Source organism: Plecotus auritus, assembly GCF_963455305.1.
Source record: "Plecotus auritus genome assembly, chromosome: 5".
NCBI classification, from domain to species: domain Eukaryota; kingdom Metazoa; phylum Chordata; class Mammalia; order Chiroptera; family Vespertilionidae; genus Plecotus; species Plecotus auritus.
In genome coordinates, this window is record NC_137776.1 from 63,460,721 (window position 1) to 63,487,624 (window position 26,904).

Below are 26,904 nucleotides of genomic sequence, written 5' to 3' on the forward strand. Positions count from 1 at the left end.
AGCTCTGTACCGAATAACCTGTTCATTCCTATTTAACAAAATATGAGACAGGTGAGTATTTATATCACATTTTTGCTCAGGTTCTCAATAATAATGACCAAAGACTAATGTTTCTATGGAAAAATTAAGATTCAACTAAAGTACTAATATGTATGAGAACTGTCTTTTTTAATTATTAATAGGGAGAGGTTTAAAAATTAGTTTTGAAAATACATTTTTTTAAAATAAAATAAAATAAACAACCCTAAGGAATTGTTTCATAGCTTTTCCCCACTCAGAATTATACCACAACTGCATATCAGGCAAAATGAATTCTTCTAGTGGTGGAAAATAAGAATGTCTACTCCTGTTAACAGAATGTAAGATACATAACATTACATAGTTTCTGTCCCCTCTGGCCTCCTCAAGGATTTTCCTTTCGCTATTGTATGTCTTTACCCTCAACTTCTCCCTCTCTACTAGCTCCTTCTTATGAGCATGTAAATATCCTCTAGTGTTTCCAATAAAAAATATATATAGTCAAAACTACAATAATAATAAAAACAACAAATATTTTTCTTGCCACATGGTCACCTCTCTGCTCTTTCACACACACAAAATAACTTCTGGAACCATTTGTTGATAAAAGTTATTCTCAGTGCTGGCAGCATATTAAATTACCTGGGGACCTAAAAATACCCCAAGCTCCTAGAATACTTCTAAGCTCCTAGAATACTTCCAAGCTCCTCTCTCAACTCCTCCCTCTCAGAGGCTCTGATTTCATTGATTGGTGGTTATATTGGTCTGGGATTAAGCATTGATGATTTCCAAAGTTCCACAGATGAATCCAGGGTTGAAAAACTCTGGTTTATATTGTTTCCAATTCCACACCTCCCATTCTTTCTTCAATCTACTTAAGGTGGCTTCCATCAATACCACTCCATTGAAATTCCACTAAGCAAAGTTACCAATCACTCCCAAGTTACCATATTCAGTAATCACATTCTGTATGCATCTTACCTTCTCAGCGGCATTCCCACACAGGAATTCCCTTCCTCCAGTTTATCTTATCTTAGATTCCAGGACACCACTCTTCTGATTTTCTTTCTTCCTCAAAAGCCACCTTAGATTCTCTTTGGTGCTTCCTCTTTTGCTGGCCTTCTAAATGTTATGCCTTGAGATTAGATTCTGAGATGCTCTTTGTTTTAAACTAAACATTCTCCTGAGGTAATCTCACTTAGTCCAAGGGACACTACCTATATGCAGATGACTCTCAAAATGTTAACACTAATCATAACAACACAAGATCTACAAATCCAACTGGCTATTTAACACCTCAACACATCCAAATCAAAATTTCACCCTACCCAACCTGAAACTGCTCTTCTTCCAATCTTCTCCACCTTAGCAAATGGTACCTCCAACTACCCAGTTGCTCATAACTGAAATCTATGATTTTTACTTCTATTTCTCCTACCATTCCCCTCCATCCAATCTATTAGCAAACCCTGCTGACTCTACCTCTATGACATATATTAGTGCACATCACTTATGCAATCCCTCTTACTCCTGACCTAATCAAAGATGCCATCAGTTCTCTTTTGACAATGAAGCACCCTTCCAACTGGTTTTCTTGCATATACTTTTTCCTAGTTACATTCAATATTCCACAGAGGTTCAATAGTAATTTTCAAAATTGTAGATCATCTTTTACAAGCCCTCCAATGAGTTCCCACCATTTAGGATAAAATCAAAGTACTAGAAAGTCTAGGACAGTGGTTCTCAACCTTTCTAATGCCACGACCCTTTAATATAGTTCCTCATGTTGTGGTGACCCCCAACCATAAAATTATACCATGCTATATCTCCTAATAAACCTCTATCTTTTCACATATATTTTGTTTTAATCCATGTCCTCACTAATTATGCCTTACTGTCCATTATGGACTGATGTACACTGATCCCCAATGTGACTATATCCAAAGATAGGGCCTTCAAGATATAATTAATGCTAAATGAGGTTGTAGAGTACACCCCAATCCAATAGGATTGGTGGCTTTATAAGAAGTGGGAGTGAGGAGGAAGAGAGAAAGGAGAGGAAAGCGGAGAGAGAGATGGTATTCTGCACACCCACAAAGAAAATGTCATGTGAGCACACAGGGAAACGGCAGCTGCCTACAAGTCAAGAGAAGAGGCCTCAGAATGAAACCTATCCTGCTGAAACCTTTATTTTGGACTATGCTGTCTTCAGAATTGTTAGAAAATAAGTTTATGGAGTTAAGTCACCCAGTCTGCAGTTTCTGTTATGTCCAAATGAGAAGACTAACAGGTTTTCTTTCTTTTCCTCAGAAATATCAAGTTAATCCTCATCTTACGGTTTTGCACTAGACTTCTACTTCGAACATTGTCTCCAGATTGCAGCCATCTCTTCTAGTTGCTCCTACCGAGTTTTATTTTCTTCTTAGCATTTCATCTTTGAAATTGTCTTATTTTCCTACTTGTAAATTTCCACTTACTCCACTAACTTTAAACTCTAAGAGAGCTGGAACTGCATCTGTGCTGTCTACAGTGGTACCGCTGGCATTCAGAACACTGCCTAGAACATATTAGTAGCTTAATAGGTGCTTATTAAATAAATAAATATCTGGGACTCATATGAAAATTTAATAAAGCCGAAAGGACTTCTGCAAAAGAGACAAATTCCATGGTCTGAGAAATACACAGGCAATTTGAAAGAGCCACGTGAGGTATTGATACAGTATTGGCAAACATGCAATTCTTAAATAGAAGTTTTTGATTTTTTTCCTTTCCTGAGAGCTGGCACTGACTGCATAAAAAGCTTCCATAAGTATTGTACATGTGTTTCTTAAATAATTTTCACAAAACTCAGGCACATATGGACTGTGATTTCATTTCATTTAAGAAAACTGAAGCTCATATAAATGAATCTTAACCAAAGTTCCATGTAAGTAAGAGGGATTTAGCCTAGTCTGTTTAAAAAGCTTATGCTCTCTTTTATTAACAACTATGTGCCAACAAATTGGACAATATGGGGGGAAAAAGCAAAAACAAAACAGCTTGTGCTCTCTCAGTGTTGCCTCTCCCAAAGTCCCTTTCAGATACAACCAGATATAATGGCACTGGGGAAAAAAAATCTGTCCCAGGCTTTTAGGGCTCCCCAAGTAAAACTTTGTCTTATGTAAGTAAATACAATCCTCAAAAAAATAAACTTGGTGGCCCCTTAAAATTTTCACCAGATACCCTACAATTCTAGAATACAATAGGACATCCACTTAACAAACTATGGTATATATCCAGCAAGACCTGACCTTTGATGGTACCTCAATAGCATCTTCTTGCCCCCTGCCATCTTTTACTAGCCACAGAAAAGTGTGAAGAATTTTCTGAAATGTTAGTAGGTAAAATTGCAATAGTCAACATATATTGAGCATTTCTTCTGTACCAGGCTCTGTAACGAAAAAACTGAGGCTTAGAGAAATCAACTCTGAGCCATCCAAGAAGAAGGCAATAACAGAAACAGAATTAAAATATGACGAGTCTGGCCCCAATCACTGGCTCTTAAGCTCCACACTAGGCCACTCAATCAAACTTTTTGCTAACAGTGGACCAGTTCCTCCAAAGATACAGCCCAGTAGATTTTAATTCATCAAATACAACATAATATTAGGAAGATATCAGACTGAATATCCTCTATAGAAGAATTGCCGTCACCCCACATAAGTGGCATTCATAGTTCTGTAAGAGAAAGATTAGTCGCCTCTGGTCAACCACTCTCCCGGAGGGGGCTTTGCTATTATCTCAATGCTGGTAGGGATTTCTATTTTGTGACCAACTTTGAACAATACTGGTCTTCGCATTTTCCAATATCCTATGGGGACAAGTTCATAGTATGAATATCAGAGGGAAAAAGAAAATTCATGTGGGTTTCTCATTATGAAGAAGTTGTGATAGCAAATTTATGAGATTACCTTTCTTCATGAGTAATTTTTTGTGTATTTTATCCAATGTATTATCCATTGGATTTTTTTTTATCAAAGTGAATTAATTGGGTACATATACAAATAATTTATTCTGAGGAAGAAAAATACCCGTTTCAAAATTCATTCTTTGCTTGAACCTAGACTTTCCTATCTGTTATTACTGGCTTATTGACACTTTTCAATCTACCGCTACTCATTTTTATTCAATCACATCTCAGAAAAGATTGCAATAATCTCTCTTATCCTAAACCATCATAGCTTACTCTTGCATCCCTCTCACGCACACCCAGTATTCCTATTCCCCATGGCAAATTTTTTCATCATTAACTGCTTTTGTTCCATAATTATTCTACTTTGGACAATTTTTTTTCTCCATGTTTGTCATTTAAAATATTTCAAAGTTATCTCTACCCTCCCACTCTTGCTTTATCACTGTGAGCAGTGGCGGTGGCAGGTGCAGCGGGGCTGGGATGAGCGGACCGGCGCTGTGCCTAGCCCAGCCTCAGGCTCCTCCCTGGCTGCCTGCCGCTTCATGCACTACTTAGTGCTGTGCGGGATCAACACAGACAGCAGGCTGGAGCCCGAGCTGGCGGGTAAAGCCAGGCTGCAGCGGCACAGAGTCCACTGATCCCTGCATGCCAGGCTGAGGGACCCCACCAGTGCACGAATCCATGCAATGGGCCTCTAGTTCAGGGGTGGGCAAACTTTTTGACTCGAGGGCCACAATGGGTTCTTAAACTGGACCGGAGGGCCGGAACAAAAGCATGGATGGAGTGTTTGTGTGAACTAATATAAATTCAAAGTAAAGGAGCGGAGGGGAGAGCAAGAGAACCCTCTGCTCTTTCGGCTCCGTGGGCTGGATAGAACAGCCGAATGGGCCGGATCTGGCCCGCGGGCCGTAGTTTGCCCACGGCTGCTCTAGTTGGTTAATAAAACCATACATGTTTCAGGTGTACAATTCTATAATACATCGTATGTATAGTGCATTGTGAGCTCACCACCCAAAGTCAAGTCTCTTTCCACTTCCACTTATCCCTCCACAGCCACTCCCCCGCCCCCCCCCCCCCCCCCCCCCCGCACTTTATCTTCTTCCACCTACCCCCACTCATTTTTCCCTCTGGCAATCACCATATTGTTGTCTGTGTCTTTTTTTCATTTGTTTGTTTAATCCCTTCACCTTTTTCCACTCAGCCTCTCTTCCTCTCTCTCTTTCTCTGTCTCTCTCGGTCTCCCCCTCTCCTCCTTCCTTCCTCCCTCCCTCCCTCCTTTCTACTCTCTCTAAAAATTCATGGAAAATAATATCCTGGGGTGAAGGTTAACAACAAAAAGAGCACAAGTCAGAGCACATCTGCCTATAGATCCAGACTCTATCAATTATTAGTTATGTCACTTGAGAAGGTGAGATTGTCTCTTTCATCTTTAGTTTCTTTAAATATAAAATGAAAATAATTTTTATCTCAAAGATTTTAAAGAAAATTAACAGAATTATTATATATAAGGAGATTTTACCACAGAGCTTGGAACATAGCAAAATCTCAATCAATGGTTGTTATTGTTCATTGTGGTATAACCCTCTTGAGTTATTCCAAGATTTTAGAGATCACCATGAAAAGACAAGTTAAGACTGAAGAAAGGATAATCGAATACTAAAAGAACAGGAGAAAATATGTGTTGTAAATTAAAGATAAATATATCTTTAATTTACAACACACACACAGAGAGAGAGAGAGAGAGAGAAACATGGATGTGAGAAGCACACATTGATTAGTTGCCTCCTGTACTCCTGTACCCACCCCTACCTGGGCAGAGGATTGAATCTGAAACCCAAGTATGTGCCCTTGACTAGGAATCAAACCCGTGACCCTCCAGTGATTGGGGCCCACATTCTAACCACCTCAGTGGCCAGGGCTGAACTGTGATCTTAACCACTCTATCATATTTTAATTTCTTCGAGGATATAGTCAATAAATTCTATTTTGTCATGGACCAAATAAACTTTGGGCTCTATTATCATATATAATTTGGTTATATGTAGTCTAATTTTAAGAAAAATATCACAGTGCCTATGATATATATATATATAAAAGTGAAGTGATGGGAACGCTGGAACTACCAGTTGTTTTGACACGCACTGTGGCCCCGATTGGCCCTCCCACCCCCATTTGGGGGCGGGACTGGCCTGCTAATCACCCGTGGTCCCTCCCCCTGGCCAACCTGGCCCCCGATTGGCCCCCCCACCCTGATCATGGGCGGGGCCGACCTGCCATGGCCCCTTCCCCCAGCCATCCTGGCCCCCATGGGCCCCAATCGGGGCAGGCCTGCCGGACCCCATCCATGCATGAATTCATGCACTGGGCCTCTAGTATCTATATAAATGAAGATAAAAGGTAGTAGCAATGATTCCTTCTTTTATAGTGTCTAACTGGCATAAGGAAAACAGTATTTGTGGTATTTCTTGATCTACATTACTCATAATCCAGTCTAATCTGTCCCCATATGCTCACCTTCAATCTGTGATCCATTTTATTGGGGTTCTGCGCCTTTAATGACATCTTGAAATTGACTCATTTATGACCATCTGACCTCAGACTTGACTTGCTTTTTCTGTGTAGCTTTTATCTCCTTTTTTTCCCCCTCCTGGTGACCTCTTTCCACACATTAGTCATTGTTCAACTCTACCCGTCTCTCTCACCTTACGGAGAAGGTCTCCCATTGTGTGCCAGTTCCTGGCCAGTTTCTTAACAAATCACCTTGATTTTCACCTGATAATTCCCACTTGATTAACACTGTTCAAAAATCCTAATATTATATTACACATTTTGGAAATTAATGGTCATTTGGAGCAGATCTGAATTTACTTTAATAGTTTAACTCATTGCATTTAATATTTCATTAGTTCAAAAGAAAGATGTCAGCTGGTTTACCCAGTCTTCCTATTAAGTTCCAGTTATGACCATCATATTCTTCTCTTTAGTAAGTAAACTTGGTATAATTTATGTCTGAAGCTATGCATGTACAACATTAAATGATTAAATCTTTCTCTTTTTTATTATATAAAATATATATGAGAAATATATCAGTTGATATACATTACGTAGGAAGACATGCACATACTCATATATACAAATTAAAGTATGTATACTTTCTAAACTATATATTTTAGACATGCAATATTAAAAACCTTTTCTTTTCACAAAAGGCAGGAATGTTACTTTTGTTTTAAATAATAAGATCAGATTCGTTTATATTTAGTAACTGGGATAATTTTGAAAGGTAAGAAAACTGAAGAATAACTTTGACTATGATATGCCACTAAATTCTCTGTAATGGTTTTGGCATAAATCAATGTAAAATGATGTACATACAATCAAGAAAATATTTAATGTATTATTAATTAAGATTAATTACAGAAACACATCAACAAGCTTTCGTTTTCAACATTTATTTCTCAAGTACACTAAAGATAAAAGCAACTGATGATTATCAATAGCATTGACTTTTCACTAATGGACATGGGTCTAGGTCTCTTCACTCTGCTGACTAGTGCATTTTCCTCTGGAGGGACATGCTTATTTCCCTTTACACTGAGGACATCCTTCAGAAGATTTGGCTACAGAGGGGTATTTCCTTTTATAGAGATGGTTCTTTCTATGCAGTAAATAAGACTGTTTAGTCAGTCAATCAATCTAATTGCATCAATCGACCATCCTGTAACAGGAAACAATGCAGGCAATGGAATCCCAGACCTATGGTTGTTTCTATGGGCTCTGGAAAAAACAAAAAACAAAAAAACGTAGAGAGGTGTTTCCATGATTTCATGGCAAGTCTCAGTCCATTTATAGGATGATCTTGTTATAGCGCCCACATTACTTTATGAAATAGATATGCTTTTTGCAACCTGAATTGTAACTTTATTGGTAAAACGTACCCTTTCAAGCAATTTTGGTATAAATCATTGTAGTGCATAAATGAGACTGAAGGAACTTTGTGTAATATAAATGGAAGCATTTTTAAGAATAATTTCAAAAATTTTTATTCACTCTTTTTTTTAAATACTGGGAGTATATAAATAGAACTATATTTTTCTTTCTATTCTTTGATGATGGTATACTTGTGGGGTTTTTTGTTTTTTGTTTGTTTGTTTGTTTAAATTGAAGGTTTCTGTTGGGAATAATTTGTATAAAGGCTATTCATTTATATTTGAAATTGATTGGATTAAGGGAAGAATGTGTCTATTCTTGTATCCCCAGAGCCTAATGTAGCAACAGACTTGGTAAAGGTGTTTAGTGAATGGAGTAAATGGCTAAATAGAGCCTCCATGAAGTTAATGATTTTACCCATTCAAAAAAAAGAAAGCACTAGAGCAGAATGGAAAAATTGCCTCAACTAAATGGGATTCTATTTCTCATATGTAAAGTAAGCTTGTTGAGTTAGATTATCTAGTAGGGACTAAACCGGCAGTTATATATTTGCAGAAAAATATAAGAATACAAATGCTCATAAAAGGGTAGAATAATATTTAATAGTCATAAAAATGAATTAAAATTTCATTTCTAAACACAGGGTTAGAAAACACAGCATTTTAGGTAGAGTATTTTTCTATTAATTTGCTGTACTTTCTAATTGTTGTCATACTATTCTCACAGTCTTAATGGAATTCACTGAAAATGACATGTTCTCCCTTGAATAATTAGGACCATTCCTCCTTATTAAATTTTGTGATATCCCAAGGAGAAATAATATTGAAGATGTATGCGCTTTTAAAGTTAGGTTAAATAAATGTCTTCTTGTCAAAAAAGAGATTGCATTATTGTGCTCCAAGAATAAGGTTAATTGAGAATTAAGTTTCTATTTTAACTTTATGAGATACAATTAGAAATTATATTTACATAATAGTTGTAAATTATTTGTCTCTCAATGCAATACTGCTTGACAACCAATAGGTATTCTGATATAATTCGAATTCTATAAGGATAGACGATAGTATCCGATCTCCTTTTGCTCAATATACGATACTTTTTATTGTATTCTATTCAACATATAACCTGTGTGATTTTCAGCTTATGCATTATGCAGCTCAAGGATAGATTTCAAATGCTCTTTATATAAAAAAAATATTGAAAGGTAAACGATTGAGACTATTTTGCTTTTTAGACTTCCCCCGTTAGTTTCATCTGATAGCTATAAAGGGATTAAGACTTATGCCAACCCACTGAGCAGTGCTTGAATGTGATTCCTTTGTAGATGGGATAAAACACTTGGGTGATATTTTCAGATGAATAAAGACATTGACTTAAAAACACAATTGCATAAACATGATGTAGAAGGCACAGGGCTGGGGAGTCAATTCAACACTTCTATTTAACTCCAGTCTTTATCTTTTATATTTATTCTAAAAGAGCATCACATAAAAACTCCCTACAGACAAAGAATTTGTCCATATTTAGATTTCAAGCTATAGACATAACCATTTCATTTCACCATTCAGCTCCTTGCTTTTTTTCCTATTTTGGAGTGTGCTTTAATTTTCTTTCATTATTATGATGGATCAGAATGAACCGAACAGTGATAGAAATAAAACTGCATTTTTAAAGAAAAGGTCATGCAATTAGCTATTGGATTGATAGTGGTAACTATGGAGGCAGAATCCTCACTAGGTCCATCACAGAAAGCCATAGAATAAATGATCAAGACATTTATCCAAAGAAGATAAAACAAATGCCATGGACATACTTCAGAATGCTGCTCTGAAAAGGCTGGAGGCAAGCCAAAGTTTGAGAACATGTGAGCCATAACGGAAGACAGGATTATGAAAAAGCAGTGATTCAAACTGGGGTGAGCTGGTTAACAGGCACACATCAGGCTTAATAAGCCTATTGGGTTTTTCTCAAGATTAAGGTATTACAATGCTAGAACAAGTTAGAAAAAACTGGATTCAGAAAAGTTTAGCAAATCCCAGCGATCAGTATTTTGGGGTGAAAAAGGGGCGGGGGGGGGGGAAACTTTGAATGCATTTAAGCCTAGAAAATATTACTGGGCTAACATAAATAAAAAATGAAAATGAGCCCTGGCCGAGTTGTTCAATGGTTAGAGCATCGGCCCATACACTGACAGTCCAGGGAAAGGAATATGGCACAATGATGCTTTAAAAGCTGTGTAATGGGATGTGTTACCTTAAAAACAGGCCACAATTTAAATCACAAATATTTGTGATTTAAATCTGTTATAGTGAAACCTCAGTTCATGTATTTAGTATTTTAAAGGGCTTCAAAGGTTGACCTAATTATTAAACCTATCTAGTCTCCTCAGTCATGAAGATGAATATGGGGATAAAGAAGGATGGAATAACTTCTTTAACACAAAAGCTAGGTGCCACATGTCGAGGACATTTCACACAAGTGTAGTAGGTAGTTATCTTTAACTATAGAACGAGCCACTCCCAAATGCTGTCTAATAACCAGTTATTTAGCTTATAGTTCTACAAGTCAGCAATTTGCTTGGGTTCAACTGGGCTTTTCTTTATTTTATTTATTTATTTATTTATTTTTGGTTCAAGTTTCCTCTTGCATTTGCCAAGAGCTGCTGAGTTAGTAGGGGCTGGCTAGTTTATGGTGACTTTGGCTGATAAGTAGGATGAAATGGAACCTCTCTACATGGTTCTCACCCTCCAATAGGTTAGAATTGGCATTCTCTTTTCCAAGACGGGGAGATGAAGTATAGGAATGAGTTTATTTAGTCTTAGACTCAGAACCTACTCTATGTCACTTATGCCACAAAAGCAACTATGAGGCCAATCCAGATTCAAAAGGTGAAAACTAGACTCACTAGTTTTGTGGTCATTTTTTGTACTCTTCTGTGATGTTTGTTAGAGTGGAAACTTTGGAATCACTCCAATTCTCACTGCCTATGTTTCTGTGAAAATATCAGGTGCTACCTTTCTGTATGGTCACCTAATTCTTTACATATTCTCACTCCCATTTTGCTCCTTGTTTTCTATTTCTGAAGTGATAGCTCAGTTAGTGTCAATTCCATGTGACTGGGCTTAGTGCTGGCACATCTTACTCAGAACTGTGAACGAACTAGAGCAAGGTTGTCAGTCAGGGGAGAGTTACCTTAAAAAAAAAAAAAAAAAAAAAGGTCTAATTAGTTTTCTAAAATTACTGTATATCAGGTCTTAAGGGAATACCAGAAACTAAGTTATGAAGGCCTAGGGAAGCAAGAACTAAAATTGAAGCATGAGAAGTCACTGCCCAAGGCTAAGGTGAATAATGTTAATGAAAATACTTGTTTTCTACATTCAAAAGCTAAGGAATTGAGTGAGCATTATTATTTTATTATAATAATTGGTAGGATCTGTTAAGAACTCACTATGTGACAGAAAAAGTACCTTACATTTAACCTGAAGGCAATCCTGTGATGTAGACACTATTTTAAATCCAATTTTATACAAGAAGGAGATGAGGATAAGAATACCCTGTATTATAGCAAAGAAAAAAAAATTCTTTTACACGGCTGGTAAGCAGTAGAGCTAGAATTTGAACTCAAGATAGCCTAGCTCCAAACATTCTGCTTTGGACCACAATATTATATGGTCCCTCAAAAGAAGGTTATAGTTGAAAGAAATATTAGAGACCATCCAGTCAAATTCCAGAATGGTTAGTTAATAAAGTAAGCCAAATTAAATATTAATTTAATTAGTGTCAGAATTGGAACTATAATCTAATTTAGGTTATTTACCCACCAACCTTGAAAGGAATTTTTACACTATATATGTATATACAATGTATATATAAACATATCGTTAAATTTATTGATCTACAAATATGCTCATTCTTTGTTATACCCAGCAGTGTTGATCACATTCTGCTCAATAAACTCTTTTTCAAATTAAATAATCAGATAAAAATAAAGTGTTTCTTTGGATTTTTAGTTTTGTCCCTACCAATCACTCCATGTTCCAATTACTTGATGCAACCCACCCTTCCAAATTATGCATTGCACTTCTATTTCACTTACTTAAAAAAAAAATTCCCCAGCATTTTCTCCAATCTGATCTCCACCCTGCCATCCCCAATATCTAAAGCATGATTTATCTTCATGGCCCAACTTTAATGCCAACCTTTTTTGGGCAGATTCATCTCACACTCCCTCCTCTGAGTTCTTGGAGCACTGTACTCACCAAGCTTGCATAGAATTTATATTGCCTGATAGTTATCAGGTCCCACACAAAATGTGAGATCCTTGAAAGCAGGAGCTCTGCTTTATGTTTCTTCATATCCCTAGTGCACAATATATTACTTCCTACAAAACACACACTCCAAGGTTTACTGAGTAGACTCATTTATGAGAACAGACTTTTTTGGAACATCTTTTTTGGAACATCTATGCACACCTTGGTACACTGTTGCAAATCTATCACTCTACAATTAAACATTAGATTGTAAGTACAACCTATCGGATGAACATATCCATTAGCAAAAGAAGCCCTGCCGAAGAGGCACCCTACGCTAGGAGAAAACCCAGTCTGTCATATCTTTTCTGGCACCTTCCTCTTCTTCCCGGCCTTTCTAAACCACATAATGTAGGTAGGAAAGAAGTTGGACAAAGAATTGCCTATTCCTTTAATATTCTAGGATGTGAACTGTTAGAACATTTTTGTGTGAAAGGAAAGAATAAGCCTGAATAGAGAGCCAATACACTGTATATGGATTACCATTTTCTGTACATTGTAAGCAACAGCAGTGACAAGGACATAAATGTTAATGATTTCACTTTAACTGAAGCCATCCAGTCACCTCTTGCGCATTCAGAGCAGTGGGATGATTAAACTATTATAACATATGTATATGTGAATATTTGCAAACACCCAATGTAGGAAGAAAAGCAGTCAATGGAATGCTGTATAACTGAAAAGGGCACGGTCATCTTTTTTTCCTACAAGATTTATTGCCAAGCATTTTTTCAGAGATTTGCAAAAATTCATTAACTACATATTTAGAGACACAATCTGGGTCCCTTCATACGATAGTTATATCTCTGCTCATTAAATGATAAGTTTCTTTGGCAAAGCTTATTTTTTAGATTAAGGTCTACATTTTCCATCATTCTACCTTAACAGGTGCCTTAGACAGCACTGTATCACATTATGTTTAAGAAAATAGCAATTCTAACTTATAATTCATTTTGCTAGGGAGTAGCAATCTAATTCACATTGATTTTGAGTAAACTTTTACATAACCATCTGCTCGATTTTAAGCTGGGTTTGAACAAATCAATGCATCTCTAGCATCAACATGCACTAAGAAATCAATGGGTAAGGAAAATCATTATTTACTGCTCAGTAATTGTGTTTACATTCAAATAAAATATAACAAATTGTGCAAGGCCATCTTGGAGAAAGAACAAGTGACCCATGTCTTACAACCAGATTGTCTTCCTTAATAAAGTCTTTCAAATGAAGCAGAAGATTTGAGGAATTTTACCAGGAAAGTAGAGAAGGCCCTAAGTCTCGCAGTTGCCTAGTTTAGTCCTCAAATACTGAGGTAGTGGTCAACCTTTTGATGATCTTTTAATCCTAGGAACCCTCTAGTTGGTAAACAGTAGCATCATGGCTCCAGACAGCAATAGTTTTTGTTGGATTATTATCAGCTCATGTGCTGATCTAGTCTCTGCCCACCTGCTCAGTATTGGCTCTGAATTCCCACTTTAATTATCCTTCTGTTGTTTGAACTTGGAGTACAGAGTTGGTCTCGCTAGTATTTGCATCTCAGCTCTCCCTCGTGGATTATAGTTTAGACTAGTTCTATTACTGATCTGTCATCAGGACCACCTTGAATAGGATACTTGGTCTGGTTCCAACTCCATTTGAATTCTCTCACCTCTGGTACCACTAGCTACCTGATTGTTGCTTAAGCTCCTCTGTGAAGGGTAGGGAAGGGGAGCTGAATACAATCAGTAAAAACAGCGGTAAATGAAATACCTTGTTATTGGATTCTCTACACTATAGGAAGGCAGACCTACAAGCAGCAGGGCAGATAAGCCTAGGTTCCTGCATCATAGCATAACCGAACAGATGGTCTGTGAGGAAATTGCCCATCAAAATTTGTTCTGTCCTATTTTATTATAGTTATTCAGGCAAGGAATGCAGATTGAAATAAGAAATGGCCAAAAAACAGGATCTGTTTTTAGTAAACTTTGGCGAGTTAAAAAAATTCATAGTACCATGAATGCAGGCCACACATTTCTTTCATTGCAGCCTCTTGTAGACTACAAGACCCGGAGACTGCACTTAGCAAGTATCTAAGTAGTAATGTTAGTGAATAAAACTTAAAAGGATGTAAAAAATGGACAAGTGCCTTGTTCAAAGATCATGCAAATTTGTAAATCAAATCAACAATTAAACATATATTAGGGAAGATTGTTTATTTTTTTAATACTGAAAAGAAAAAAAGTAAACAAGACCAAAACAGCACCCACTGATTCTTACTTGCAGCATTTTGTAACTTTTCCTATTTTTGAAGAAACTATATTTCATGGAAATGTCAAATTCAGTGATTTTGAACCTCAGTATTTTCTTATATAAAGCACAATTGTGCAGAACCATGAACACAATTCTGTGGATGCATACAGAATTAGCTTAGAATAACAAGTGATCTCTCAGTTTGCTGATCTTTAACCAAAGCATTCAGTAAAGTAAAACCAACTCTGAGTTCACATAATGAGGATAGGGAAAAATATTTTGGGAAGTACCAAAATTCACCTAAAATAAATCACCCCATAAAAAAAAAAAAAATGACAGATTTTTCCAAGATGAGCGATTCACTATCATAAATAAGCGGGAAGAAAAATCCTATCAGAGATAACTGGATCTCTCTCCCATGGTAACAGAACTTGCTGTTGGAGAAGCAGCTTTCTCGCTGCTAATGTATATATTTAGAGCACCAAGTAATTTATGTCAGGACAAAGCAAAGCAGAAGATGATTTCAAGAAGTCAAGTATTGCATAAGCATATGTAAAACATTCACATTCTCCAGAAATATGCACTGTTTGTAAGGACACAGTCCACTTAAAACTCAGATATACTCAAAATTTGCTGAGATGAGTAAGTTAGAACCTCGATATAGAGGACTAAAGAACAATTACTAAGTTTAAATAAGAAAAGTGAAAACATTTTTTTAGTTTTATTTTATTTTGTCAGTAGTCTATTTATAATGCCCATTTGAACACAACAGAGGTGCATATTATCATTTTTTATTCTCTGTAAGACATCCTGGAAAACCAATCATTTCTATCAATCCCTGCCATTGCTCCAGTTAAATGTCAAATGTGACTAATACTGGGGTGTCAGAGTGTCCTGACCACGCCATTGAATGATCAGTTATCCCCTGACCCATACTCCCATAGCAGGTCTAATATGTGTAACTTTGTTACAGGTGACAACATGGAAGACCGGGGTTTTTGCTTAGCTTCTCTAATGTTACAGGGAATATCAAAGTCAGCTGTTCCCCACCAAACACAAGGTCTCATGACTTCCTCCTGCTAGTGAGAAATCTCAGCTAACCAAAGAAATTGCATTCCTTTGGGGTTGGGGTGGTGGGTAGGGGCTGGGTGGAGGGGAGTAAAGGAGGAGAAATGGGAGATATCTGTAATACTGTCAAAAATAAAAATATGTATATTTAAAAAACAAATATAAATAATAGAAGGGGAAAAAAAATTTGCATTCCTGAAATATCAGGAGCACCTTACTTCCTACATTGAACATGTTGTCAAATGAGAAACCTAAATACATGTGGAATCCCAAGCCAAGACAGTAAACTCCATTAAGGCTTCAATAACCCACATGGCACATTTAAACAAAGGATATTATTCTTATCAGTAATACAAAAAAAAACCACGCACAAAAAAATAGTAATAGCAATACAATTTAGAAGATTCACTGCCAAAAAATGAATCATTATGCAAGAATGATTTAAAGCATTTTTTGACTCTCCTAGAGAGTTAAAATCTAGAAGGGATCTTAGTGAGTCCATAAGTTTGATGTGGAGATGCAGCAACTGATTTGGCCTCAGAAAATAATGTACCCAAAACTATGGAAGAGATATAAAGGCAATTGGAAGATAGATCTATTTTATCTAATTTCCAGTACAATGCTCTTTTCAACCGACTGCCTGAATCTCCATACCTCTATTTCTTTTCAATCAACCTCCAGGTTAATAAAAAACAGGTTTGCCAAATATCCATCTTATTAAAGATCATATAGGACAACCAAAGCTTTTATTAAACTGAGATACCTGTATCACTACTAGAAAACATAATTATTTATAGGTGCTATATACATAAATTTATATGTTAAGTATATAGCTGGGTATATATTTAATATGCATCAACCTATAATTTCATAATTTAAGACTGTTAAATTATGAGATTTAAAATCAAGTTAAAGAAAAAAATAAATATACATTAGGATATGACAAAAGTAATGAAGGAGGTAAATTAAGGATAGAGTTTGGGAAATATTGATCTAAAGTAGAATATATTGGACATTTAAATTGAGACTAGTGTTTATTTACCAAAAGCTGCACCAGTAATGAGGTTTCCTAAATAGAATAATTTTGTGTAAATGATAAAATACTTCACTTAAATATGAAATGAGCTAGAATACTTCATGATATTCACTCTACAAAGTATTTTTCAACATTTATTCCATATGTATTGCTTTATTGCTATATTGATTTCAAGAAAGGATTAAAAAGCACTTTTTCTCTGGGTCTAGATTTCTCATAACTAAAATCCAGTCTGAGCATATTGAAAACTGGCAATTATCACACTGTTAAGTAAAAACAGCATTTTTAGTCTGGATTAGAAATTTGGGATAGTATACCAGAGACCCATTTCTTCCTTTTCTTTTTTCCCCCAAAGAGTGAAAGGGAAATCTATTTAATAGTAGCTAGATTTTGCCGAAACCGGTTTGGCTCAGTGGATAGAGCGTCAGCCTGCGGACTGAAAGGTCCCAGGTTCGATTCCGGTCAAGGGCACGTACCTGGGTTGTGGGCACGTCCCCAGTGGGGGGTGTACAGGGGGCAGCTGATCGATGTTTCTCTCTCATCGATGTTTCTAACTCTCTATCCCTCTCCCTTCCTCTCTGTGGAAATATCAATAAAATATATTTAAAAAAATAGTAGCTAGATTTAAATTGTAGTTAAATTTAAATTTACTTGATTAATGGCAGAAAAATTTGTAGATAACTTTGTCGAAAATAAAGCAAACAGGTTTGAATCCCATTCTGAGAGTCTTTGCTCAAAATAGTAATAGAATGCTGATCAAAAAGAAGGCATTAGAAATTGTGTTTCACATAAATTTAGGGAACATCCTGGCCAGTTTGGCTCAGTGGTTCAGTGTTGACCTATGAACCAGGAGGCCATGGTTCAATTCTCAGTCAGGGCACATGCCTAAGTTATGGGCTTGATCCCCAGTGGCAGGGGTGGCGTGCAGGAAGCAGTTAATGAATGATTCTCTCTCATCATTGATGTTTCCATCTCTCTCTCCCTATCCTTTCCTCTCTGGAATCAATTTAAAAAAAAAAAAAAGGAAATTTAGGGAATAATATAAAACCTAAATTAAGTGAAATTGAGATTCCTGAAACCATTTTAATTTCAAGGGGAACATGATGACAAATAAGAAATTTTGTTTTCAATAAGAACAAATGTCATTTAAAGATATTGGCAGGAAGAAAGAATGCTGGACTTGAGTCTCTTACCATTAAGTAAGAAAATGTTAAATCCCCACTTTGGTACACTAATAATATCAACAGGAAAATGTGACCTCACAGTATTATCAAAGTCAATTCAACTTCAGAACATAGTGTCTAAAGTTCTAAAACATTATTAAGTAGATAATTTTGCTTGAGAAAAGTACAAATTTTATGCATTTTCTCAAACAGTTGCCCTATGGATGCTGTGATATTTTATTATTACATTTATAAACTCTGGGATTATCAGCTAGCATATCAGCAATAATGAAAATGAAAAAACGTATTTTTCATAGTTTATAATAAACTTTTATTATAGCTTATATGTTTTTTGTTTATGTATTATCTATATATATGATTTCACATATATGTGATTTTAAAAGGCATATTGCACTGTAATATGTAATATACAATCTGAGATATCATCCACTAGAATCTGAAATATATTTCCTAAAGTGATACTTTAAAAACGATGCCAACCAGAGTTGCAATTCATCTCACATAGCTAAAGATACACTACATTTGCCTAAAGAGAGACAAGAATTACATTATCTAAAATAATAATGGAGATTCAACCTCTTAATATCCACAGTAGTGATGAAGGTTCAAGGGATTTGGGATCAATAGTACCATTGTACATTTCCAAAATACCTATTAGGTGCCTACAATTAAACATGTCTCATTCAGTTTTCCTAAGACCCCATGTCTTCTTCTTTAGGCTCAATTGTGAAAATAACCAACAAAGACAACATATAAGTCCATGGACACCTACTAGGGACCTCAGGGTTTACCAGAGTAAAGGGATAAATAAGAAACAGCCCAGAAACACACAAACATTTCAAGAACTGGTATTACATTTATGTAATCAGAAGTCCCTTGTATCCATTCTTAAATACAAATCATGTTCTTTCAATCTTTGAGAAGTTTTAGATATTTTATTAGTTTGAACTATGTTTAAATAATTAAAATGAATTTTAACTTTAAATTATGTTTAAATAATTTAAATGTATCTTAATAGGAATTTTAAAGGAATGTCTACCTTTTCCAGAAATATTTGAAATACTATTTTTCTAAGATGACAAATCCATTAATACAGCACCACTCTAGTTAAATTTTTAGATATATAGACACTTAAGAAAAACAAAATCAAAGTTATTTTAGAAAAGTATTTGTATAATATTATTTACCCTGGTATACCGTCCAACAGTGTAAAATAGCCAGTTATTATTTCAAATTGTTCATTAAAATGATAGGATCTATATTACACAAAACAATCTTTAAAAATAACCAATTTAGAAAATTTATAGTACCTGACTTCAATTTATAAAGCTACATTAATCAAGTGGTGTGGAGTAGACAAAAGAACAGACACATACAGTGGAACAAAATGGAGGATCCAGAGATATATATACATTTACAGAGATATTTGATTTTCAACTATGTTGCCAAACAACACAATGAAAAAATTTAAAAAATATATTTTCAAATATGATGCTGAAATAACTAATTGCATAAGCCAAACAAAAACACTCAACCACTACCTCATACTACACAGATAAAATAATTTAAGATTAATCACACACTTCAATATGAAAGCTAAGCCAATAAAGCTTTTAGAAACAAACATAAGCAAAATACTTTGTGACATGGGGATAGGAAAAGAAGTCTTAGAATATCATAAAATAACCACTGATAAATTAGGATTCTTCAAAATTTGGCTTATCAAAATACATTAGTAAAAAATGAATACAGGGAAACCACAGACAGGAAATATTTGCAAGTCATATCTGATAAAGAACTAATAGAAAAGATATATAAAGTCCTTCTACAAATCAATAATACTGGTATAATAAGACAACTCAGTTATTAAAAACTGGAAAATATTCGAACAGAGATTTTCAAATAAAGATATTTAAGTGGCCAATAAGCACACAAAGAAGTACTCAACATCATTATTTACCAGGGAAATGAAAATTAAAAACACAATGAGATACCATCATACATATTCCAGAATGACAGCATCTATGAACACTGATCCATATCTAATCTCTGTGAAGATATGGGCAACCATACTTTCATACATTGTTGGTGGAATTGTGAAGTGGTCTGATTATTTCTCATAAAACTAAATATGCACCTATCCTGTGACTCAAAAGTCTACTTCTAAATGCTTATGCAAATTATATGAAAGCAGCTCTTCACAAAAATACTTGTTCATGAATGCTCACAGCAGTTTGATTCATAATAGCAAAACCAAACCAAACAGATCTAGAAACTACCCCAGCATCCATCAATAGGAGAATGAATAAACAAAGTGTAGTATATTTGTACAATGGCATTCTACTTAGCCATGGAAGCAGACCACTAATACATGCAATATCGCAGATAAATCTAAAAAAAAAATAAAAAAATAGCAGAACAAAAGGGGCTTGAAAAAGAGCTGTAAAATGCTTCCTTTCAGTGAAAAGATGAAAGTCCTTGATTTAATAAGGAAAGAAAATATTGTATGCCAAGGCTGCTGAGACCTATGGTAAGAACAAATCTCCTAGCTATCAAATTGTGAAGGAAAAAGAAATATGTACTGGTTTGCTGAGAGAAGGAGACCACATTCACCTATTATTACAGAGTATTGTTTTATTTGTTCTATTTTATTATCAGCTATCATTGTTAATCTCTTACTGTGCCTAATTTATAAGTTAAACTTTATCATTGGTATGTATGTATAGGATAAAACATAATACGGTATATACAGGATTCAGTATCATCTGCAGGTTCAGGAATCTATTGGGGGTCTTGGAAGGTATCCCCTGAAAATAAGAGAGGACCACTGTATTTTGGTTTACACAGTATATACATTTATCAATACTCAGAAATAGGTACACTTCTTTATATGTAAATTTCACCTAAAAAAACTACTAAACAAATATGAACTTTAGTTGGTGCTATTTAAGTATTCAAGTATTAAATACTTCTTATTAAATACTTCAACATTTAATATTTACATAAAGTATTAAGTTTAAGTATTTATAAGAAGTGTACTGATGTCTGCAATTTGTTTTGGAATACATCAAAAGTAAACTGGATTAATAGATAAAGTCTAGGTAGATGGATAGATAGTATACAATAAGATGCTAATAGCAGCATATAGGTAGTTGGGTAAGTTCTGCCCACTTTCCTTTATGTTTAAAAATTTTCATAAAATTTTGAGAGAAAAAATATACTACTTTGTCCACAGATAGAATAATAGAAATATAATAGAAAAGTAACATTGTTGCTAGACAATTATATGGCCCAGCCGGTGTGGCTCAGTTGGTTGACCATTGTCCCATGGACCAAGAGGTTGCCAATTCGATCCCCAATCAGGGCACATGCCTGGTTTGCAGGCTCCATCCCCAGTGCGGGACATGCAGAAGAAAGCCACACAATGTTTCTCTCTCATCGATGTTTCTATCTCTCCCTTTTCCTTCCTCTCTCTCTAAAATCAATAAAAACATGTATTAAAAATTATATGATTTGAACAAAACATATAAAGTGATTTAGGGTCTTTTAGCTCACAAATAAGAACAGATTGACAGTACTGCTATTCACTAAAGTTGGTTTGATAAGGACACAGAATAAAAATTTTTGTTTTCCTCATCAAATGCCACACTTACCAACAAGAGTTTAAAGTATCATTTGAATTATGTAATGGCATCCTTAGGAGGAGGTTAGAGGCATCCAGTGGTTTCTGTAAACTATAGGATGAGCAGTAACTGTGTAGTACATTTTTATGCATTTTTTGATCACAATGTCTGTGAAAGGATGTTCACAAACTACCTTTTGCTTTCATGTTAAAAGTAAAATTTTATCATAATTAAAATATAATCACAATTATTTTTTGCATTTAGAGAAAAAATACTTTTGAGACTCAATTTTTGAGTGGTGCTAAGAAATGCTTATAAAATAAATCAGTAAAATCATGTAAACACTTTTAAGTGCTTAAGGCACAATGCCTCATTGATGTATGCTATTTTAGCTATTTTGAGAAAATTAATGTCTTAGGTAATGTGATTTAGCTAAGAGGATATCTCAGAATAGAGTTCAGAAATCATTTACGTTCAGGTTCCATTTTTTTTAACAATCCATATGAAATTTTTACATAATAAGTTGAATGCACATACTCTACCCATTAAATAGTGCCTGAATAATAAATTATTTTAGTTAATTTGTTTATCAATTTAGTTAATGTAGCTTTATTATGTAACTACAATGTGTCAATCGTGCTAAGAAGCAAATATTGGTTAATACTATGTTTTATAGGTTTGCACAAAAAGTTACCAGTCCTTCTCGTATTGAAGACATACCTGAAGAGGCATTAATGGGTAAGACTAGGCAAGAACATCTGGGCAACTTTCAAGCATGACCAATAATTTAGTTTTTTGAGTTCTAAAAGCTCATGCTGTGCCAGTTGATAATGTCAAGACAGCATCTGTCATTTGGACTCCCATGCTTTATGCCAAAGAGGAAAGCTTAAAGATGGCTTCTCTCATTTCACTGTGGCAAACACCATAATGTCAGAATGAAGTGTGACATTTACGCATACCTGTGCTGGTGCACTTCAAGAACCAAGACTATTTAATGCAAGAAAAAGAACTCAGATCCTGCATCCTTATGAAAGTATTAGGTTGTATCATAAAAATAAATGCTGTGGGTTGTGTAGGTCAAAAATGTTCAAATATCAGCAATTTCATCAAGTTCAACTAAATACTATTTTTAAAAGGCAAGTCTCCATTTCTTAATCTGACTTGTTACAAGTCCTCAGCGGATTTATTGCAAGAATCAAATGAGATAGCAAATCTGAAAGTACTTGTAAACTATAACTATGTCTGCATGCAATAATGCAACTGAGCTTGGAAAGAGGCAAGACATAGGGCTGGGCATGGGTACAAGCCTGGGATGCATTATTCTACTGGCAGGTGAGTGGAAACTGAAGCTTAAATGTCATTCATAAATTCAAAATCAGTCCACACAAGATAGGAATTACATAATTATTACCTGAGTCTGATTTCTATCTGGAAAGGATTATGGCAGAGATCCAGTATCATGGAAACAAATGGGAAGTCCCAGGCATAGAAACACTAGCATTCATGTAGAGAAACCCAGATATGAAGGAGCTGGAGTATAAAAGAGAATTGGCATGGAGACCTGGGTTTACAAATTATAGCTAACAGAGGTTTATTGAGTGATAACTATATAGGTGTCACTATGCGAATGTCAACTCAGCCATTTACTAGTTGTGCAACTTTTGTCAAGAGACTTAAACACTTTGAGTTTCATGTTACGGTCTGTATAATGGATTAAGTGGTAAAATGATCTCTCCATGACTTTCTACAAGAAAACTACCCAGTCACAGAGAAAAGGCCAGTGCTCCACTCCTAACTGTCATTCATAGTTGGCCTGCAGCTGCCAGGACGCCAGAAGATTAGTGAGATGCTACCTGGAAGACTCACGCTGCCCCAAGGAGGTGCTCCCGTGAGTCTGTGCCCTGGACCTGCCCGTTTCTCAGAGAGCTTCAGCAGGCAAGTGGAGACACCAGTAGAAGGAGCATTGAAAGGACTTAAGTAGGGAGTATGGGGAATCATTTCTTGCAATGATGGCCATGAAAGAGATGGGAGAATGCAGTGTAGACAAGGATATTAGCCATGGAGTCAGACTGACATAGATTCAAGTCAAGCTTTGCACCACCTGAAGTGTCAGATTTCAGGAACTTCTTTGACCTCTTTGAGCCTCAGATTTCTCATTTGTAAACTGAGGAAAGTAAAAGTACCTATGTCATGGGTTATGAGCCTTAAAGGAGATAATGCATGAACAGCACTTAGAACTGTGTATAACAAGGTTAGCAAACACCTCAATAAATAGTAGCACTTGTTGATTAGAAGGCTGCATATTTTACTTTTCAGAAGATGTATAAAAGTAAACACCTGTTTTATCTACCTGAGCATCGAAGACAAAGTTTTAGAAACACCAAACTTGGCCAAAGTTAGAGAGGAACTGGCCCAGAACAGCTGGAGGTGAGATTTGTGGGTAGGCAATGGCAATGGCACACCCATGGTTCCCTTTACTGGTTACAGAGCACAAGTGAGGCAGACTGACAAAGAAATGGAGCTCAGGCAAGTACAGCGATGCTGTTCTATATCAAGCTTCAATTTATTCCTTTATTAAAAGGGGTAATGATATATTTATTTTATAGCCTGTTATGAAGATTACAGCCATATAAAATAGTATTTAAGTACACTCTCTAAAATTGAAACATGTAAGCCAGTTTTGTTTTATTTTTATCAAAAAGCACTGAAAAAGTATGAAAGAAAAATCTTCATGGAACTGAAATGTAGAAAAACTTCACATGAAATAATTAGGCTTCCATCCTAGCTGATTTGGCTCAGTTACTGAAGGTTCATGGGATCGATTCTGATCAAGGGCATGTACCTCGATCGCAGGCTCCATTCCTTGACCCCCGTCTAGGTGAGTGTGGGGGGCAACCAATTGATGTGTCTCTCTCACATCGATGTTTCTTTCTTTTGTCTCTCTCCCTTTCTTCCATTCTCTCTAAAATCAATGGAAAAAAATATCCTTTGGTGAGGATTTTAAAAAAATAGACTTCCTAAGACATGGTACATTTAGTAAATATTTTGTTTAAAAAAATGAACACTATGGCCAAATTTTTATAATCTATGGTTGATTAATATACCTATTTTGTTTTCCTTTTTATATGCTTACATAAAAATGCTTGTTTTATTGATCAAAATGTTTAGAGCTTAATCTTTCCTTGTGATGGAAATGCATGGACCCATATGATCTTAAAGGACATTCATTTGTGAACTAGTGACTGAATGATATCAGAAAACAGAACTCTCATCTTGACTGCATTCACACACCACCCCCCCCTCCCCCCCGCCACCCCAATTCAGTTCTGGAAGCTCACAACTGCAATCTACTACAACAAGATGAAAAAAGATTGCAATGCTGACTCATGTTTCTAAATGAACTTTTATCAGCTCTTTTGAATCTGAGATCTTTCAAAATAACAACATCATCTTTACAACACCATTTCCAAAGGCTATTTCATGGTCTTGACATGAATGATGCTTGGATTGAATCAGAACTCAATTGTGCTAAGACATTCCTCTGGCTAAAAGTCCTTCAATGCCCCTTACATTTTTCATGATAAAGACTAGAGCTCTTTTATTGACATACATGAACCTTCATGAATTTTCTTCTCTCTTCAGCTTCAAATCCTGCATCTTCATCTTCTCACCTCTGCTCCAACCCCATTCTCTTATACACATTTAATCTTTAGTAATACACTATTTATAGTTCTCCAGTAAACTAGGCTTTAAAAACATATTATATATCCCCAAAAATGTATTCACACTTTAACAGCTGAGAGTTCAATTTTGAAAAGGAAATTTATTTTAATAAACAGTGCCTTTATAATTATTAAAAATATATATATATTTTTTTTTCGGGGGACGCCCTATATATTATACACACACATACACAGGCTTCCTCTGTCTTAAATATTCTTTTTGCAGTGAAAGTACTAGTTTGTACTTGTCACTTAAGACAGTTTCAGTGTGAAGTTTTCTGGATCTGCACACAGTCTAATGAGCAGACGCGACTGGCATGGCCCTGCTTTTCATCTAGCCTCGCCATGCTTGGCACTCACTTGCAGGACATTACTTAACACTGGATCCCGTTTGCTTCGCCTGTGGGCCTGGATGGCCACCTGTTACTGGAGTCCATAGATGTAGGATGTGACGTCTGTTTGCTAGGTTGGATAACCTCCTCACTGCAATTTCTGGATATGCCCATCTCCTTCCCTTCTGGCATCTTTCTATGCACCTGTGTCGCCCTAGGGTTTGGATTTACTTCAGTCCCCAGGTCTCTCCCAGTTTAAATGATTTCACAGTAAATTAGGCTATGGCTAAACACGTCCTTAGAAGTGACTTGTGATAGCTTTAATGCTGGACCTAACAGTTGTGTTGCTCATGAATAATTTGATTTTATGCAAAGACCATTTTGATTTCTTCCACCTTCAAAAAATATTTATAAATAAAAGTGTTTATCATGCTCATCCATGTTTTGGCCAAGAAGGGAGAAAAAAAACAACAACAAAAAAACACAACGCTGGACAGCAGTCCCTTTCATTTCATTAAAAGCACTTTAAATGATTTTACATGGCACTAAGATCATCTTTGCAATGTTTCCGAAAGCAAGGTAAGGGGGATGTATTTTATCTACATCTCATGGATAGGAAATTGTAACTGGCTAATTTCACTGCCACATTCTCTCATTTATGTGTCTAATTATTGATGATGAAAACTAAATGGAGATCCTTTGATTCCCACTTTATGGCTTTCTCCCTGGATTATACAAATCTGTTTACTGATGATTGCTCATGTGAACAGTCTTTGGGACTTGGTACTCTAGAATTGCATTTGATTAATAGAGCCAGTATAAATTGTTATGGTCTTCAAACATTATGGTAATTTCAAATAACTTGATACGTAAAGTATTTTAATGAATCAGCAACAGAGAGAATCATAAAATTCATTCCTATGACGCCATAGAAAGTAAAGAAAGGCAGAATTATTAGAAGGAATCCACAGTCTTTTCATTTCCATGACCCTTTGAATAGTTCTGGAAAGGCTCTGTTTGATCCGTTCTATGCTCGTTTATCCTTAATGCTCACTCTGAATAACGTGAAGACTCTGGGGAGCCAGATATTCAAGTGCCTTTCTAAGACCTTGCAGAATAAAAGTGTCAGGGGCTGCTTTGTGAAGGCTTTCCTACTGTCTGGTATAAAATGGCATTGGGAGTTCCTCAAATAGATTCCCCTGCTGGGGCATGCGGCTGGGAAGCAACTCACAGCACATCAGAGACAGGCCAGGCCCAACCCTGAAACGGGCGCGAGGGCTTTGTTATAATATGACAGACTTCAGGGTCAAAGCTCCCGTCAGGAGGGAATGTACACTGCTTTTCAAAGGAGCTCCAGGACTTGCTAGGAAACCTAACACTATTGTGGGTGTTTTTTCCCTGCCTACTATAAATTCTGCCCAAAAAAGTACCCTTAAGACAAACAAAAAGTAAGCACATTTTAACATCGTGAAGCTATTATTACTAACACTATTAATTTGA

At 35.8% G+C, this 26,904-nt stretch overlaps 1 protein-coding gene across 12 annotated transcripts in view; it reads right to left on the reverse strand.

The window, feature by feature from the left end:
• GALNT13 (polypeptide N-acetylgalactosaminyltransferase 13) overlaps positions 1-26,904 on the reverse strand; it is a 499,062-nt gene that overhangs the window by 85,595 nt on the left and 386,563 nt on the right. The gene's annotated exons all lie outside the window — the stretch shown is intronic.